Source organism: Chiloscyllium punctatum, unplaced genomic scaffold (assembly GCF_047496795.1).
Source record: "Chiloscyllium punctatum isolate Juve2018m unplaced genomic scaffold, sChiPun1.3 scaffold_326, whole genome shotgun sequence".
Taxonomy (NCBI): Eukaryota; Metazoa; Chordata; class Chondrichthyes; order Orectolobiformes; family Hemiscylliidae; genus Chiloscyllium; species Chiloscyllium punctatum.
In genome coordinates this window covers 25,258-42,537 of record NW_027310060.1, presented here as the reverse complement: position 1 = coordinate 42,537, position 17,280 = coordinate 25,258, and the positions used below count along the sequence as shown (strand labels likewise).

The 17,280-nt window shown below is 42.3% G+C and overlaps 1 long non-coding RNA gene and 1 pseudogene across 1 annotated transcript in view; both read right to left on the bottom strand.

The window, feature by feature from the left end:
- The window catches only part of LOC140472435 (uncharacterized), a 33,681-nt gene extending 29,675 nt beyond the window's left edge, over nucleotides 1-4,006 (bottom strand). Inside the window, exon 1 of the long non-coding RNA XR_011957641.1 lies at nucleotides 3,938-4,006. This is a non-coding gene — a long non-coding RNA (uncharacterized lncRNA). The remainder of the gene's footprint in view (nucleotides 1-3,937) is intronic.
- Nucleotides 4,007-12,767: 8,761 nt separating this feature from the next.
- Nucleotides 12,768-15,973, bottom strand: LOC140472436 (cyclic AMP-responsive element-binding protein 1 pseudogene; annotated as a pseudogene).
- Nucleotides 15,974-17,280: the final 1,307 nt, after the last annotated feature.

Sequence of the window (17,280 nt, the reverse complement as noted above, 5' to 3'; positions counted from 1 at the left end):
ATGGTGACAAGCCTACTCTGAGTACAGGATTTCAATGTCTTCTACCAAGAGTAGCTCAGCAGCAGGATGACTGACTGAGCTGGTCGGGTCCTCAAGGACATAGCTGCTCAACTGGATTTGCAGCAGGTGGTAACGGAACCAGCAAGAGGGAAAAACATACTAGATCTTATCATTAAGAATCTGCCAGCTGCAAATGCATCTGTCCATGACAGTATCGGTAAGAACGACCATCCCACAGTCTTGTTGGAGACAAAGCCTCACCTGAAAGTTGAGAAAAACCTCCATTGTGCTGAGTGGTACTATCACTGTGCTAAATGGGACAGATGTAGGAACTCAAACTGGATCTCTCTGAGGTACTGTGGGATAACATTACAGCAGCAGAACTGTACTCCAGCACAATCTGTAATCTCATGGGTTTGTACATCCCGCACTCACCCATCACAATGGACAGGAAAGGACGGCATGCCATGAGCAGCACCAGGCATACCTAAAAATGAAGTGCCAAACTGGTGAAGCTACCAAGCAGGACTACCTGCATATCATAAAACCAATAGACATAGGAGTGGAAGTAAGGCCATTCGGCCCATCGAGTCCACTCCGCCATTCATTCATGGCTGCTGGGCACTTCAACTCCACTAACCTGCATTCTCCCCGTAGCCCTTAATTCCCCGAGACAACAAGAATCTATCAATCTCTGCCTTGAAGACATTTAGCGTCCTGGCCTCCACTGCACTCCGTGGCAATGAATTCTACAGGCCCACCACTCTCTGGCTGAAGAAATGTCTCCGCATTTCTGTTCTGAATTTACCCCCTCTAATTCTAAGGCTGTGTCCACGGGTCCTAGTCTCCTCACCTAACGGAAACAATTTCCTAGCATCCACCCTTTTCAAGCCATGTATTATCTTGTACGTCTCTATTAAGTCTCCCCTTAATCTTCTAAACTCCAATGAATACAATCCCAAGATCCTCAGCCATTCCTCATATGTTAGACCTACCATTCCAGGGTTCATCCTTGTGAATCTCCGCTGGACACGTTCCAGTGCCAGTATGTCCTTCCTGAGGTGTGGGGACCAAAACTGGACACAGTACTCCAAATGGGGCCTAACCAGAGCTTTATAAAGTCTCAGTAGCACAATGGTGTTTTTATATTCCAACCCTCTTGAGATAAGTGACAACATCGCATTCGTTTTCTTAATCACAGACTCAACCTGCATGTTGACCTTTAGAGAATCCTCGACTAGCACTCCCAGATCCCTTTGCACTTTGGCTTTCTGATTTTCTCACCGTTTAGAAAGTAGTCTGTGCTTTTATTCTTTTTGCCAAAGTGCAAGACCTCGCATTTGTTCACGTTGAATTCCATCAGCCATTTCCTGGACCACTCTCCCAAACTGTCTAGATCCTTCTGCAGCCTCCCCACTTCCTCAGTACTACCTGCCTGTCCACCTATCTTCGTATCATCGGCAAACTGCGCTAGAATGCCCCCAGTCCCTTCATCCAGATTATTAATATATAATGTGAACAGCTGTGGCCCCAACACTGAACCCTGCGGGACACCGCTTGTCACCAGCTGCCATTCTGAAAAAGAACCTTTTATCCCAACTCTCTGCCTTCTGTCAGACAGCCAATCCTCAATCCATCCCAGTAGCCCACCTCGAACACCATGGGCCCTCACCTTGCTCAGCAGCCTCCCATGTGGCACCTTATCAAAGGCCATTTGGAAGTCTAGATACATCACATCGACTGGGTTTCCCTGGTCTAACCTGCTTGTCACCTCTTCAAAGAATACCAACAGGTTTGTCAGGCATGACCTCCCCTTAGTAAATGCATATCAAACAGCATCAGCAGCAAGCAACAGAGCTAAGTAATCCCAACAATCAATGGATCAGATCAGAGCTCTGCAGTTCTGCCACATCCAGTTGTGAATGGTCATGGACAATTAAACAACTCGTTGCAGGAAGCACTACAGATATCCCCATCCTTACTAATGGAGGGGTCTCACACATCCATGCAAAAGATAAGATGACAGCATTTGCAGAAATTTTCAGCCAGATGCAAAGTGAGATGATCCATTTCAGCCTTCTCCAGTGGTTCCTAACGTCACAGGTGTGAACTTTAAGCCAGTTCAATTTAGTTCGAATAATACCCAGAAATGGTTAAGTAGTGTAAAGGCTATGGGCCCTGCTAACATTCTGGCAATAATACTGATAGCTTGTGCTCCAGAACTAACCACCCACCAAGCCACGTACCGCTCTAGCACTGGCATCGACCGACAATGTGGAACATTGCCCAGGGATCTTCAACACAAAAACACAGAGCAATCCAACCCAGGAAATTTCCCTCTGTCAGTCCACACTCGATCAGCAGTAACGTGATGGAAGATGTCATCAACAGGGCTATCAAGCAGCAGCTGCTCAGCAACAGGCAGCTGAGCGACACTCATTTTAGGCTCCACCAGGGCCACTCAGCTCCTGATTGTGTTACCGCCCTGATTCACAACCTGACAACCAGCTGAATCCCAGGGGTGAAGTGAGGGTGACAGCCCAGTCCCACTCCAAGATCACTAATTCTAGCTGATTCTACCCTCATCTCAGCTCATATACTGAAACTCTCATACATCGTGTGTTATCTCCAGACTTAATTATCCAAACATACTCCGAGCCAGCCTCCCAAATTCAACCTCCCTGTCATCTCAAGAAAAAAATAAAAGCTCTATCGCCCACGTGCTCACTTCTCCCCAAACATGTTCATCCATCAAAAGGCTCATATTCATAAGCGACAACAATTTAAAATTCTCATTCTTGATTTGATTCCTGGCTGTGATCATCCCTAGCTCCCTGCACCACACATCGTTTGAGACCTCAACAACCCATTTTCTTTGAGACTCCCAACGATTTGTTAATTCATTACTTCAACTGTGTGGCTGATTCTACAGTTGCTAAAGCAACATGGTCTGGAATTTGCAGACAAAACCTCACAGGTCTGCTTTCCACCTTGAAGACATCCCACAAAACCTGCTTTTTGGCAATGCTTTTGATCACCTGACCTAATATCTCCATCTCTGGACTTATATCTAAAACTCTCAATAGTATTTTTGTGAATTTATAAGCATGATAATAAAACTACAAACCGTTCTTGATTTGGACATTATCTTCAAATAATCAATGTTGCTGTAATGAACACTCTGTAATGTCTCTTATCCAACCACATTGTGGGAGCACCTTCACCACACAAACTGCAGCTGTACAAGAAAGTCAAACATCACCCTCTCCACAGACAACAGGGCTTTAGCATTAATCACTGGTTTCTGTGGAAGGAGAAACACAGTTGATGTTTCAGGGAGTACAAAATAGAATACAGGGAATGAAAATGGTGCAGAATTTGATCGTCAGAAATGGAAAGAAAATACACTCGCTTATTGGAAAAAAAGAATTCTTGACTGTCAAAAATATTCAAGAAAAAAGTAATCTGATAATAGAGCAGTACATGGTCAGGGGCTGTGCCGCAGTGAAAAACTCATTAACAAAGGGTCTGTAAAAGTAATAATACAGTAGTAAACAGACCGAAAATACACCTACGGTTCGAGACTGAGGAAGCTATATATTGACAAAGTGGTCATGAGGGAGCCCAGAGGTGAATCAGAGCAGTATTGGCTGCTATGATCCCAATGACGCTATACTCGAGAAAGGCTGCACATGCGCCTGACTGCACCTTGCCCCCTACAAAGATGGCGGCTCCGCACGTGTCCAGTGAATCTTTGTCCCGAATAAAGATGGCGGCGCACACTCAGGCCTGCAGCCGCTGAGGCAACTCTCTATTTACTGCAAACACGGTACTGGGGCGTTCAAGTTTGTGTTTTCCGACGTGCACAATTTGCATAACGTCTCCGCTATTAGCAACACAGTTTTTCTCCCGTTTCCCTGTTTATTTCTTTCCTTACCGTAACCTTTCTCTCCATAACTTCCCGAGCATTCATTATGGCGAATCTGCTCCGCGCGCGAGGGTGATCACATGGTTTAGTTTAGCTCCGCCCTTCATTCCCTTTGATTGGTTGGAGGACCAACCGCCCCTTGGTCCTCCAGTCCCGCCCGCCGTCCTTTCATTGGTCCAGTGTAGATATCAATCCCCGAGGGCCCTTTGTTGGATAGAGCATGCGCAGTGTGTCCTACTTTTGCTGATGTGTTGGGTAAAGTGATAGGGGGGTTTACTGAGGGTAAGAATTCCCTTTGTGTGAGCGCTGCAGTAGATTTCCTTTATTCATGGAGGGAATTGCCTTCCTACTCATGAAAGTATAGCTGTGATTGATGAGTCAATACCATCTGAATCAGTACATAAACACCCCATTTTCACAACATCTGAGATCTTTAGCACATTGTATCGCACACTTCTGTGGAGACAAGAAAAACATGAAACGGAGCCTCAAGGAATCGGAGCAGGCGTAGGCAATTTACCTCTTTCAGCTTGTTGCCCCATTCTATCAGATCATGGCTAGGCCAACCCAGGCATCAACACCTCTTTTATGCTTGATCCGCATAGCCCTCAACTTCTCAATATTTCAAAAATCTATCTGCCCTCTTTTAAAATAATTTGAGATAGAATCATAGATTCCCTACTGTGTGGAAACAGGCCCTTCAGCTCAACAAGCCAGAACAACCCTCCGAAGAGTAAGCCAACCATTCCCCTCCCGCATTTACCTTTCACAAAAGTTCGGGCGAGAAAATTCTAGCCATTCAATGAGAGAAAAAAACACTTACTTTTTCTAAAATCAATGATCCCTTCTGTAAAGTCCCCTGGTTTGAGACTTTACTGGTGCTAGAAGATCTAGTCAACATCCACCCTGTCAAACTCTTCAGAATCTTGTTTCCATAAGATCACACCTGCTTATTTATTCTTGGCAGGTCAACCCTTTCGTCGTCGAAGTAGCTAAGTGAATCTTTTTTGAATAGTCTCCGATGTTGGTTTATCCTTTATTAAATATGGGAGCTAACATTGTATACAGCACTGCAAGTGAGGACTCAGCAACAACCAGTGTGGTTAACCAATCCTCAATCCATTCTAATACATTACGCCAATACCATGAGCTGCGAAATTGTGCAATTAACTTTTATGTAACACCTTATCATTTGCATTTTAAAAATCCAAATACAGAACATCATTGGATTGCCCTTTATCAGCCCTGCTTGTTATCTCCTCAATGAATTGTCATAAGTTTGTCAAATATAGTTTCTCTTTCACAAAACCCAGTCTACCATGTTTATTGATAAGCTTTTCTAATTGTCCTGCAATTTCTTAATTTAATATTCAACTCTGTAGATTCTTTCAGTAGATTTGCTAAGCATGATTCCCCTCTCTTAAATCCATGTGGACTCTGTCCAATCCTGTCACAGTTCAGTAAGAAACTTGACTGTACTCCAATATAGTTAGTAAATGTATCTGTATTTATTTTTAAAAATTGATTACTTATAAATGCTGGACCCATGCAATATCAATGAATTAGTGACTCTGAATTTGGGTTATAATGTTTTTTTTTGTTAATTCCTCTTCATATTGTGTTATGCAGACAGCACCAAATGATCACTCTTAATTGTGAGTAACTTTGAAAATAATATATTTTAAAAATGACATCCCAAAATTCTGCCTCATTACTGTACAAGGAGGATTTTGCATTCAATAGTTTGCAGATAAAATTGAACACATTTTTGCTGCAATTTGGCCAGACTGCAGGTTACACTAAAGTGGCAACTCTGTTGTCAAATTCTTACTTGACACTGCCCAAGGCGATACTGATGGGACTTCACTTTGCCATTCTTGTTCACCAGCTTTATTTCCAAGTTTAATCGTAAAATCATTCTAGAGCTTGTAATTTTCGACAACTTCTCTTTTAGGTACATATGTAAATATCATGTTGAAATGTTGCACTGAATGGTACCAAATCTGAAATTAGTCTCTAATCTGATAGGAACATGGTCTGACCCGTCTACATATGTATTGGCATAAGTCTATGCCAGTTATTTTTCTGAAGCCTGTGATGCCTGATGAAGGGCTTATGCTCCTGCTTCTCGGATGCTGCTTGACTTGCTGTGCTTTTCTAGCATGACACTTTTTGACTCTGATGTCCAGCTTCTTTGTTCGTCACTTTCTCCTTTGAGTAGATTAAACCAAGAATAATTTTTGTTGATCAAAGTGCGATAGGAACGAATTCATGAAATTCAGATATCTCACATTTACCTTAACTCTGTGAAGGCTAAGACATTACTAAAAATTGTCAGTAATTGAAACCATGCTGACAAACTTGTGCAGTATCAGTGCCTCACCTTTAGAGTGTTCCCAGATATCGCGCAGCTGCAGTATTTTGTTTTGCACTCAGCTGTATGTTGTCCTCACTTGTTTCTTTGTGAAAGATTACAAAATTAACTTGGATGAACGAACTTATAATTTCTTTAACCAATGTTGGGAGAAAAGAAAATGTCAGTATTTCAAGTGCTGATAAAGTAAAACAAACTGATAATCAATAGAAAGGGTTTAAGATGGATATGGAACAAATGCTGGCAAATGGGACTAGATTAATTTTGGATATCTGGTCAGCATGGGCAGGTTGGACTGAAGGGTTTGATTTCGTGTTGTACAACTGCGACTTCATTCTCTCAATTATTCAAGAAGTTGAATACTTCGAGGAAGAAAAGGAGAATTTATGCAGAGAATGCACTTGAAATGATGATTGAGGTATATCACATTGTTTCATGACCTTTTCCTCTGGGTTCTTCAATGAACAAACTTGTTTTGTTATCTGAATAACTATGTATCATGTGATTTGTTTCGCACCAAATATTTCATTAGGATCTAGTGAACTATTAAGAAGTGTTCATGTTTAAAATTTAGACAGCATGATTGTTAAGCAAGAACAGGTTTTACTCCCACTGAATCATTGCTCTATAAAAGGTAACAAGCTTTTTATCTGTTCTGGGCACTGAATATATGGAAGTCAATTCTGAAGGAAAGAATCCTCGTTGGTACTGTTCTCACATATGTGGAGTAATTGCTTCTGGTCGCTCTTCAGGCTATAGAGGCTAGGAAAGAAACGAGTTGGCCAAAGTTAGCAACATCATTTGGATGGACTGTGCTCATTGGGGAAACTTGCAGGATCTGTAGAAGAAACATGTGTTTCAGAGTGTGAGCAATAAACCTGAACATTGTTATTTTTTCACAGAGCTTGGGACCAGACTGAAACAACAATGAAGCTCGTATAGTTTTTTTTAAATTTCCGAGCTTTCCAATTTATTGTTGGTAAATGCAGGTGACTTTATCAAAACACATTTCACACGTCCCAGCTAGGAATTTGGTCCCAATTCTGTCAGTCCATCCATTCCTATGGAGAAGAGGTATTTTAAATGTGAGCACTCCATTTAACTATTTGAATTGAATACTTCAGTGGTTACATCCTCTTAGATTCTTAATTTCAAATTACTCAAATGTTATTTTTTGTCCCTCCTGAATTTGCCAAGCACTGAGCAGTTCTGGAATATTCCAAATATTTACAATAGATGCATTCACACTGTTGAAGGCAACCTGGCAGATTTGAATACCATTCAGGTAGTCAACAACAATACATAAGTAACTTTATGGATTGCTTACTGTACGCCAACAACGCAAGCCAAGTATTAGTGAAACCACAGATTGATTCCCATGGATTCCCAAATCTAAACAGTGCATTCGAGATATGCTCACTATCACCATCTGGGAGCAGTCTCCCAAAGTGCTCCCAGAATTTAGAAAGCACATACACTGCCCTCCAAAGCTAAATATGCTGTCACAGGCTTCACTCTTATTGTATACAATGACATTTATTGTCCAGTTCTTTAACGTGACAAATGATTTTACAAACAATTTACAAAATACTTTAAATCCTGAAGAAATGTGATGTCAGCCCTTTGTAGAAGTGAATGGAAAGTGTGATGTTTGCTTGACCTTTGGCTCTATGTATCAGACTGAACAGAACCTTTAACAAGATGTGGGATGTTTCCCACACACTTTATTTTAAAAAGCAAAGATTATGCTCTGAGATTTAAATGTTCAGTTTTAATAAAAGGTCTTCCAAAAACTGAGAGTTTGACTTCAGCTCCTTTAAAGAGACATGTTCTCTGCCTTCAATTTTGTGACATGTGATCATTCTTTGGTAAAGGTGGCTGTGTGCAATACTGCAGGATGTTGTACTGAAGTGCCTCATTGGGTGGAGGAGCTTTATTACTGGTGTAACTTGGCTAATTTTTAGGTGGAATGTCACAGAGTTAAATCTTGTTTTTTAAACTGAGGCGTGCTTGTGTAACGCAAGTGTGGACACTACCCTCATGTTTACAATGAACCTTTCACTTTTGCAGATTAGTATTTTCCGATCTGTTTTGTAAATAAAGTTCACTATAGAAAGCACAATGTTGGAGAACTGCAGGTCCAGCAGCAGCTCTGAGGGGAAAAAAAACATTGTAAGTTCAAAGTCTCATGACCTTTTGTCCGTTCAGACAAAGAGTCAGTGAACTTGAAATGTAACATGTTTTTCTCTTCACCGATGCCCTCAGAACTGCTGCGTTTCTCCAGCACTTGGTTTCTGGGGTTCAGATCTCCAGCATCTGCAGTGTATTGTTTTGTTATAGATCCTATGATTTGACTTGGGGAGTGGGAGGCAGCAATTGTGATCAATGAGAATAAAACTCCCCAACTATGGAAAAAAACAGTTCTTTATACTTTGCAAAACACGACTGTAAATAAGGAATGCAGTTAAGCTAAATGCAAGAAGGCATACCACCTGCCTTGTCTCAAACTTGCTACTCTGTCAGAATTATGTTTGCTCACTTCCTTTGAGATCACAGTTTTGAGTCACAGTTCCAGTTCCTGCGCCGGGCCTAGTTACCACATTGCAGTGGGGTGTGGAGCTTTGTGTCAGCCTGAAGTTTGTATTACGAGCATCATTGCAGGTTGAAGTTGACGGTTTTGACTAATATTGCGTCATCAAACTTGGAGGAAATCCTTCTGAATGTATTGATTAACTGGACTGAGCCTGTTTACATGCAGTCCTGTTAGTAGTACTGTCATATTCTCAGTTAATAATCACACAACACCAGGTTATAGTCCAACAGGTTTAATTGGAAGCACACTAGCTTTCGGAGCACCGCTCCTTCATCAGGTGATTGTGGAGAGCACAATTCTAAGGCACAGAATTTATAGCAAAAATTTATAGTGTGATGTAACTGAAATTCTCCATTGAAAAATACCTTGATTGTCTGTTGAGTCTTTCATCTGTTCGAATACCATGATCGTTTCACTTCTTTCATGTGTAAATCACAAAACCGTTTTTTAAAAGTTGCATTCCTGACAGTGGCCCACCAAACCACTCACTGTATTAATCACTGCACAGTCTAACAAAGGAATGAAACTGAATGGACCACATTACATCTACCAATGCACTGGAAAATACAACAACACAATCAGCCTCTTAACCCTGCAACTTCGGCCTCACTGTGGGCCAACAACAGCAACAGAACTGTACTCCAGCCCAATCTGAAATCTCATGGCCTAGTATATCCCCATTCAACCATTAACATGAAGTCAGGGGATCAACCCTAGTTCAATGGAGAGTTCCACAGGGCATGCCAGGAGCAATACCAGGCATACCTAAAAATGTGGTGCAAACCTGGTGAAGCTACCCAACCTGCATGCCAAACAGTGCAAGCAATACCAAATAGAACTATGTGATCCAACAACCAATTGTTCAGATCTGAGCTCTGCAGTTCTGCCACACCTAGTCAGGAATGGTGATGGACAATTAAACAACTCCCTGCAGGAAGCATCACAAATATCCCCACCCTTACTGATGGAGGAGTCTCACACATCCATGCAACAGACAAGACAACTGCATTTGCAGCAATCTTCAGCCAGCAATGCCAAGTGGATGAGCCTTCATTGGTCGCTGACATCACAGACGTGAATCAACTTGGTTGAAAACTTATTTCAAATCAGATCAAGAAATGGAGAAGCAGTATAAAGGCCCTGCCAGCATTGTGGCAATAATACTGATGGCTGTGCTCCAGAAATTGCTGCCCACCAAGACAAGTCCAGCACTGGCACCTACTGACATTGTGGAACATTTCCCAGGGATGTTCAACACAAAAACGCAGGACAGAGCCAACCCAGCCAATTTCCCTCCATCAGTCGACACTCGCTTAGCAGTGAAGTGATGGAAGGTGTCATCAACAGTGCTGTCACGCAGCTGCTCAGCAATAACCTTCTGTGACACCCAGTTTGGGTTCTGCCAGGGCCACTCAGATCCTGGTCTTGTCACAGACTTGTTTCACAAACTGACAAACAGCTGAATTCCAGAGGTGAGGCGAGGGTGATAACCCAGTCCCACTCCAAGACCACTGTTTCGACTTCAGTGATATCACCTGACCTCACCACAGTCTCAGCTCATTTACTGAAACACTGATTCATTCATTTTGTTAACTCTAGATTTCATTACCTAAACCCACTCCTGGCCAGCATCCCACAATCACCCTCCCTATAATCTCCAGAATATTGAAAACACTACCGCCCAAGTGCTCACTTGTACCAGAACTTGCTGATCCATCAAAATGCTCCCATTTATAAGCAACAACAATCTACTTTCACACCCTTGGTTTAATTCCTGGCTGTAATCATTCCTATCTTCCTGCACCACACACCCTTTCATATCTCAATAACTCATTTTAGTTCAGACTCCCAATGACGTGTTTATTTTTGAGTTCAGCTGTGTGACTGTTTCTATAGATTCCAAGGCAACATGGTCTCGAATTCCCACCCTAACCCTCTAAGATCTGCTTTCTTCCTTTAAGTCGTTCCTGAAAAAATGTTTATTTCGCAAAAGTTTTGGTCACCGGACATAATATTCTCCATCTGTGGCCTTATGTCAAAAATTCAATATTTTTGTGAAATTAAAACGTGTTGATTTGTACAGATATCTTTAACTCTGCACTATCTCTGAGTGAATAATCTGTAATGTCTCCTACCCAACCACGTTGTGGGAGCACCTTCACCATACCAACTGCAGCAGTACAAGGAAGTCAAACATCACCTTCTCAACAGGTAACAGAGCTTTGGCCTTGATCACTGGTATCTGTGGAAGGAGAAATACACATGATGTTTCAGGGATTGCAATATGATTTATCGGGAATGAAAATGGTGCAGAATTTGACTGTCAGAAATGGAAGGAAAATCCACTCATTTATTGGAAATAAGAACTCTTGACTGTCAAAGATATTGTGGAAAAAATAACCTGATAATGGAGCATATGGTCAGGAGCCAGGCAGCAGGGGACAATTCATTTACAAAGAGGTCTGTGAACGTAATAGTAAAATACTACACCGAGCAAAAATACACACGAGAGACTGAGGAAGCTAGATAACAAACAAATGGACATCAAGGAGCCCAGAGATTAATCAGAGCAACGTTCACTTTTATGATCCCACAGTCAGAGGTGTCTAGCACAGAAACAGACTCTTTGGTCCAACCTATCCATGCCAACCAGATATTCTAACCTAATCTATTCTCATTTGCCAGCACTTGGCCAACATCCCTGTGAAACCTTCCTATTCAAATGCCTTTGAAATGTGACAATTTTAGTTGTCCTTCAGGCTCCTTTTGAATTCCCCCCTCACCTCACCCTAAACCTATATCCTCTAGTTCTGGGCTCCACCAACCCTTGTCTATTTATGCTATCCATGTCCCTCACGACTTTATAAACCTCTATAACATCACACCTCAGCCTATGACACTCCAGGGAAAATAACCCCAGTCTATTATGCCTCTCCTTGCAGCTCAAATCCTCCAACCCTGGTAACATCCTTGAAAATCAATTCTCAAACCTTTCAAGTTTCGGTGCCTCCTTCTGAAAGGAGGGAGACCAGAACTGCACAAAATATTCCTAAAGTGACCTAACCAATGTCCTGTCCATCTCCTCTACTCAATGCTCTGACCAATAAAGGGAAACATACCAAATGCCTTCTTCACTGTCCTATCTACCTGCGACGCTTTCAAGGAACTATGAACCTGCATTCCAAGGTCTCTTTGTTCAGCAAGATTCTCCAAGATCTTACAATTTAGTGTGTGAGTCCTGCTCTGATTTGCTTTTCTAAAATGCAGCACCTCACATTTATCTAAATTAAACCCTATCTGCCACTCCCCAGCCCATTGATCCATCCGATCAATATCCCATTGTACCCTGAGACATCCTTTATCACTGTCCACAATACCAATAATTTTGGTTTCACCTGCAAACTTACTAACTGTACCGCCTCTATTCACATCCAAATCATTTAAATGAATGACAAAACAAATCAAGAAAAAAAAAATCCATTTCTCTGGGTGTGAATATGCTCTATGTAAATCCTGCCCTATGACTGTCTACCAGAGAAGGCTGCACATGCGTCCCGCAGAACTTTGCCCCCTACAAAGCTGGCGGCTGCACGTGCCCAGTGAATTGTTGCCCCGAATAAAGATGGTGTTGCTTACTCGAGTCAATCGCGAGATGAGGCATTTTCCCGTGTACTACAAAAACGGGACTCTAAGTTTCAAATTTGTAGTTTCCGATGTTGCACCAAATGTCTGTGAACCCTCTCAACCCATGCCAACACCATTTCCCTCCCGCTTCCTGCTGTTTATTTCTATCTTTACCAACAGCTCTCCTCCACACATTCCGAACCGACCGCGAGGGTGATCACGTGGTATAGTCTACTCCCGCCCCTCATTCATCCTGATTGATCGGAGGACCAACTGCCTCGCCAGGTCCTCCAGCGCCGTCCCTGCCTTTCCATTGGTCCGCCTCTGACATCAATCACCCGGGACCCATTGTTGGCTGGAGCACACGGATTGCGTCGTGGCTTTTGTTGCTGTTCATGAGTTACAAGAGTTAAAAATGACACAACAGCATCTCAAAACCACCTGATGAAGAAGCAGAAAAGCTAGTGCTTCCAAATAACCGTGTTGACCAATAATCTGGTGTTCTGTGAATTTTACTTTTGTCCATCCCAATCCAACACCAACACCTCCAAGTCACGAATGAGGGAGGGATGTATAACAGAAGAACTAGGAACAGTAGAAGGCCATCCTGCCCTTCGAGCCTGCTCTTCGAGCCTGCTCTGCCATTCAATAAGATCATGGCTGATCATTTCGTGGACACAGAACCATTTACCCACGTTCTCACCGTGTCCATTAATTAATTAAGTTTCAATAAATCTAACCTAGCTTTAAAAACATTTACTGAACTAGCATCAACTACTTCCCTGGGCAATGAATTCCATCGAGGTCAAGAAGTTCCTGCTCAATTCAGTCTTAAATTTGCTGCCTCTAATCTTGCGGTGATGCTGTCTTGTCCTTGCTTCACCTGCCAGTGGAAACATCTCTCTATTTCTATTTTATCCATTCCATTCATTATTTTATATCTTTTATATCTTTCCATTCTTCTGAATTCCAATCAATATAATCCCAATCTACTCAGTCTCTCTTAAGCCAAACCCCTCAACTCCGGGATCAACCTCGTTAACCTCCTCTGCACCCCCTCTCGTGCCAGTACATCCTTTCTCAAGTAAGAAGACAAAAACTACATGCAGTACTCCAGGGGTGGCCTCACCAGCACTCAAATACAGCTAGAACATAACCTCTGCCTTTAAACACATTCCTTTCAGCAACGAAGGACAAAATTCCATTTGCTTTCTGAACTGATTGTTGTACCTGGTGACCAACCTTCATGCAGAAGGATGCTCAGGTCACTCTGCAGAGCAAATGATGCAACTTTTTAACATTCAAGTGATTTTATTTTTAAATGTTACTACAACCAAAGAGTATAAACTTTATACTTACAAACATTCTATTTAATTTGACAGACCATTACCCACTCACTCAAATGTATCTATGTTGCTCTGCAAAGTTTCACAGTCCTCCGCTCACTTTGTCCTGCTAATCATCTTGGTGTCACATGCAAACTTTGACACCCTACATGTAGTTCCAACTCCAAATCATCTGTATCAGTTGTAAATAATTGCAGTCCCAACACTGATCCCTGAGGCACACGACGTGTCAATGATTGTCAGCAAGAATAATACTCATTTGTCCCCAACAGTTTGCTTCCTATTAGTTTACCAATCTTCTATCCATGCTAATACTCTACCGCTAACGCCATGCACCCTTATATTGTGCAACAGCCTCTTGCACAGCACATTGTTGATGGTCTTTTGGAAATCCAGGTACACTACATCCACTGGGTCTCTGTTGTCCACCTTGCTTGAAATGTCTTCATAGAATTCCAAAAGATTGGTCAAGCATGACCTGCCCTTCATGAACCCATACTGCATCTGTACAATGGACAATTTCTATCGAGATTCCCTGTTATTTCTTCCTTGATAATAGACCCAAGCATCTTTCCCACTACAGAGAATAAACTAACTGGTATATAATTCCCCACTTTTTGTCCACCTCCTTTTTAAAACAGTGGTATCACTTTTGCTGTTTTCCAATCTGCTGGGACTGCCACAGAGTCCAGTGAATTTTAGAAAATTACTGCCAGTGCATTTGCTATTTTTCCTGGCATCTCTTTTCGTACCCTGGGAGGCATTCCATCAAGGTCAGAAGACTTTTCTATCATTAGCTCAATTACCTCCAAACAGTCTAAAGCTAGCTGTTCCGTAATAATGATAGTTTCCAAATCCTCACCTACCTTTGTCTCTTTGCTAGTTACCGGAAAGATATTAGTATCCTCCACTGTGATATCCCATAACTAAATGCTTCTCATTTTCCAAAGGACCAACATTTACTTTAGCCATTCTTTTCTCATTATATATATTTATATAAACATTTGCTCTCTGTCTTTATAGTCTGTGCGAGTTTATTTTTCTCATATTCTATATTACTTTTCTTTATAGCTCTTTTGTGGCTTTCAGTTGACCTTTAACGTTTTCCCAGTTCTAGTTTCACGCTGTTTTTGACCACTTTGTACACCTTCTCTTTCAATTTGATTTTCCAGAATAGCAACTGAATTCTCCAAGCATCTCACACACTCTTTCTTCTTGCGACGGCACTCTCGAGCTGCTTCCCTGTTTTTCATGAGGCAGATTTCACATTTATGAGTGGTTTCTTCAGCATTCTGGGACTGGCTTTGCAGGACTGGTGAAGATGCCATAACCATTCCCTGGCCAGCAGTGGAGTTAGGAGTTGTACGGATCTTATAGGTTTGGACATCTTCAGCAGCACCTCGTACAAGCACTTGGCTGCCTGGCACAGAAGGGCTTATGCCCGAAACGTCGATTCTCCTATTCCTTGGATGCTGCCTGATTCCTGAAGAAGGGCTTATGCCCGAAACGTCGATTCTCCTGTTCCTTGGATGCTAACTGACCTGCTGCGCTTTTCCAGCAACACATTTTCAACAAAGATTTGCTGTCCATCAGGGCTCTGTGCATACTGTACAATGGCTGCTCAAACCTTGGCTGTAGCTGCGTTGGTCATTGTTAGTGTCTGGAGTACTTGCACTCCATCTGAACCATTGTTGGCCAGCTGAATTGCTCCCCCGCTGTGTGATAGCAATGTATTGTCTGCTGATAGTCTGATAGATGGGTGTCTGCATCGTCATTGTAGTAACAGTTGAGACAGACTCTTCTTCTGATTTTTCCTCATCAATTTCTTGGCACACCAGGGGATCAGAAGAAAGTTCATTCAGGATTTTCCTGAATGAAGGCCATCTCGATAGGGTTTCTCTACATTTCTGAGAGTCAGTCATGCTATCCACAGATTCCTTGGAGTCCTCACATTCAGATATAGTAGAGATCTGGACAGTCTGAACTGGAGGGGACTGTATGACTGAGGACTGAGCTGCTTGGATAACTCCTTGCACTTGAAGAGTCTGCCCATTCGGCAAATGCACTGAAGTTACTGCTGGACTTGTCGTTGATTGGATCCCAGGCATGGTTACCTGCGTGGTCATGTTATATATTAATTATCCAGATGAAGGGACTGGGGGCATTCTAGCGAAGTTTGAAAATGATACGAAGTTAGGTGGACAGGCAGGTAGTACTGAGGAAGTGGGGAGGCTGCAGAATGATCTAGACAGTTTGGGAGAGTGGTCCAGGAAATGGCTGATGAAATTCAACGTGAACAAATGCGAGGTCTTGCACTTTGGAAAAAAGAATACAAGCATGGACTACCTTGTAAATGGTGAGAAAATTCATAAAGCCAAAGTACAAAGGGATCTGGGAGTGCTAGTCGAGGATTCTCTAAAGGTAAACATGCAGGTTGAGTCCATGATTAAGAAAGCAAATGCAATGTTGTCATTTATCTCAAGAGGGTTGGAATATAAAAGCAGCGATGCGCTACTGAGATTTTACAAAGCTCTGGTTAGGCCCCATTTGGCGTACTGTGTCCAGTTTTGGTCCCCATACCTCAGGAAGGACATACTGGCACTGGAGCGTGTCCAGCGGAGATTCACATGGATGATCCCTGGAATAGGAGGTCTAACATACGAGGATAGGCTGAGGATCCTGGGATTGTATTCATTGGAGTTTAGAAGGTTAAGGGGAGATCTAATAGAAACTTACAAGATAATACATGTTTTGGAAAGGGTGGATGCTAGGAAATTGTTTCCGTTAGGTGAGGAGATTAGGACGTGTGGGCACAGCCTTAGAATTAGAGGAAGTAAATTCAGAACAGTAATGCGGAGACATTTCTTCAGCCAGAGAGTTGTGGGCCTGTGGAATTCATTGCCATGGAGTGCAGTGGAGGCTGGGACGCTAAATGTCTTCAAGGCAGAGATTGATATATTCTTGATGTCACAAGGAATTAAGGGCTACGGGGAGAATGCGGGTGAGTGGAGTTGAAATGCCCATCAGCCATGATTAAATGGTGGAGTGGACTCGATGGGCCAAATAGCCTTACTTCCACTCCTATGTCTTATGTTCTTAGGGTCTAATTTGATCACTTTCCTTAGATACCCATTGCCGAGAATACCTTTTCATACAGTCCTTCCTTTTCACTGGAATATATCTTTGCTGAGCACTTTGTAAAATGTCTTTGAAAATCTTCCACTGCTGATCATCTTCCCACCATAAAATTTTTGTTTACAGTCTACGTTATCCAGATTCTCTCTCATTCTATTGTAGTTCCCAGTGTTCAAGCACAGGACCCAGTTATTAGATTTTATCTTCACACTCTCTAATTCAACCATACGGTGATCGCTTCTTTCCAGGGGATCCCTAACTCTGAAGTCATTAATTATTC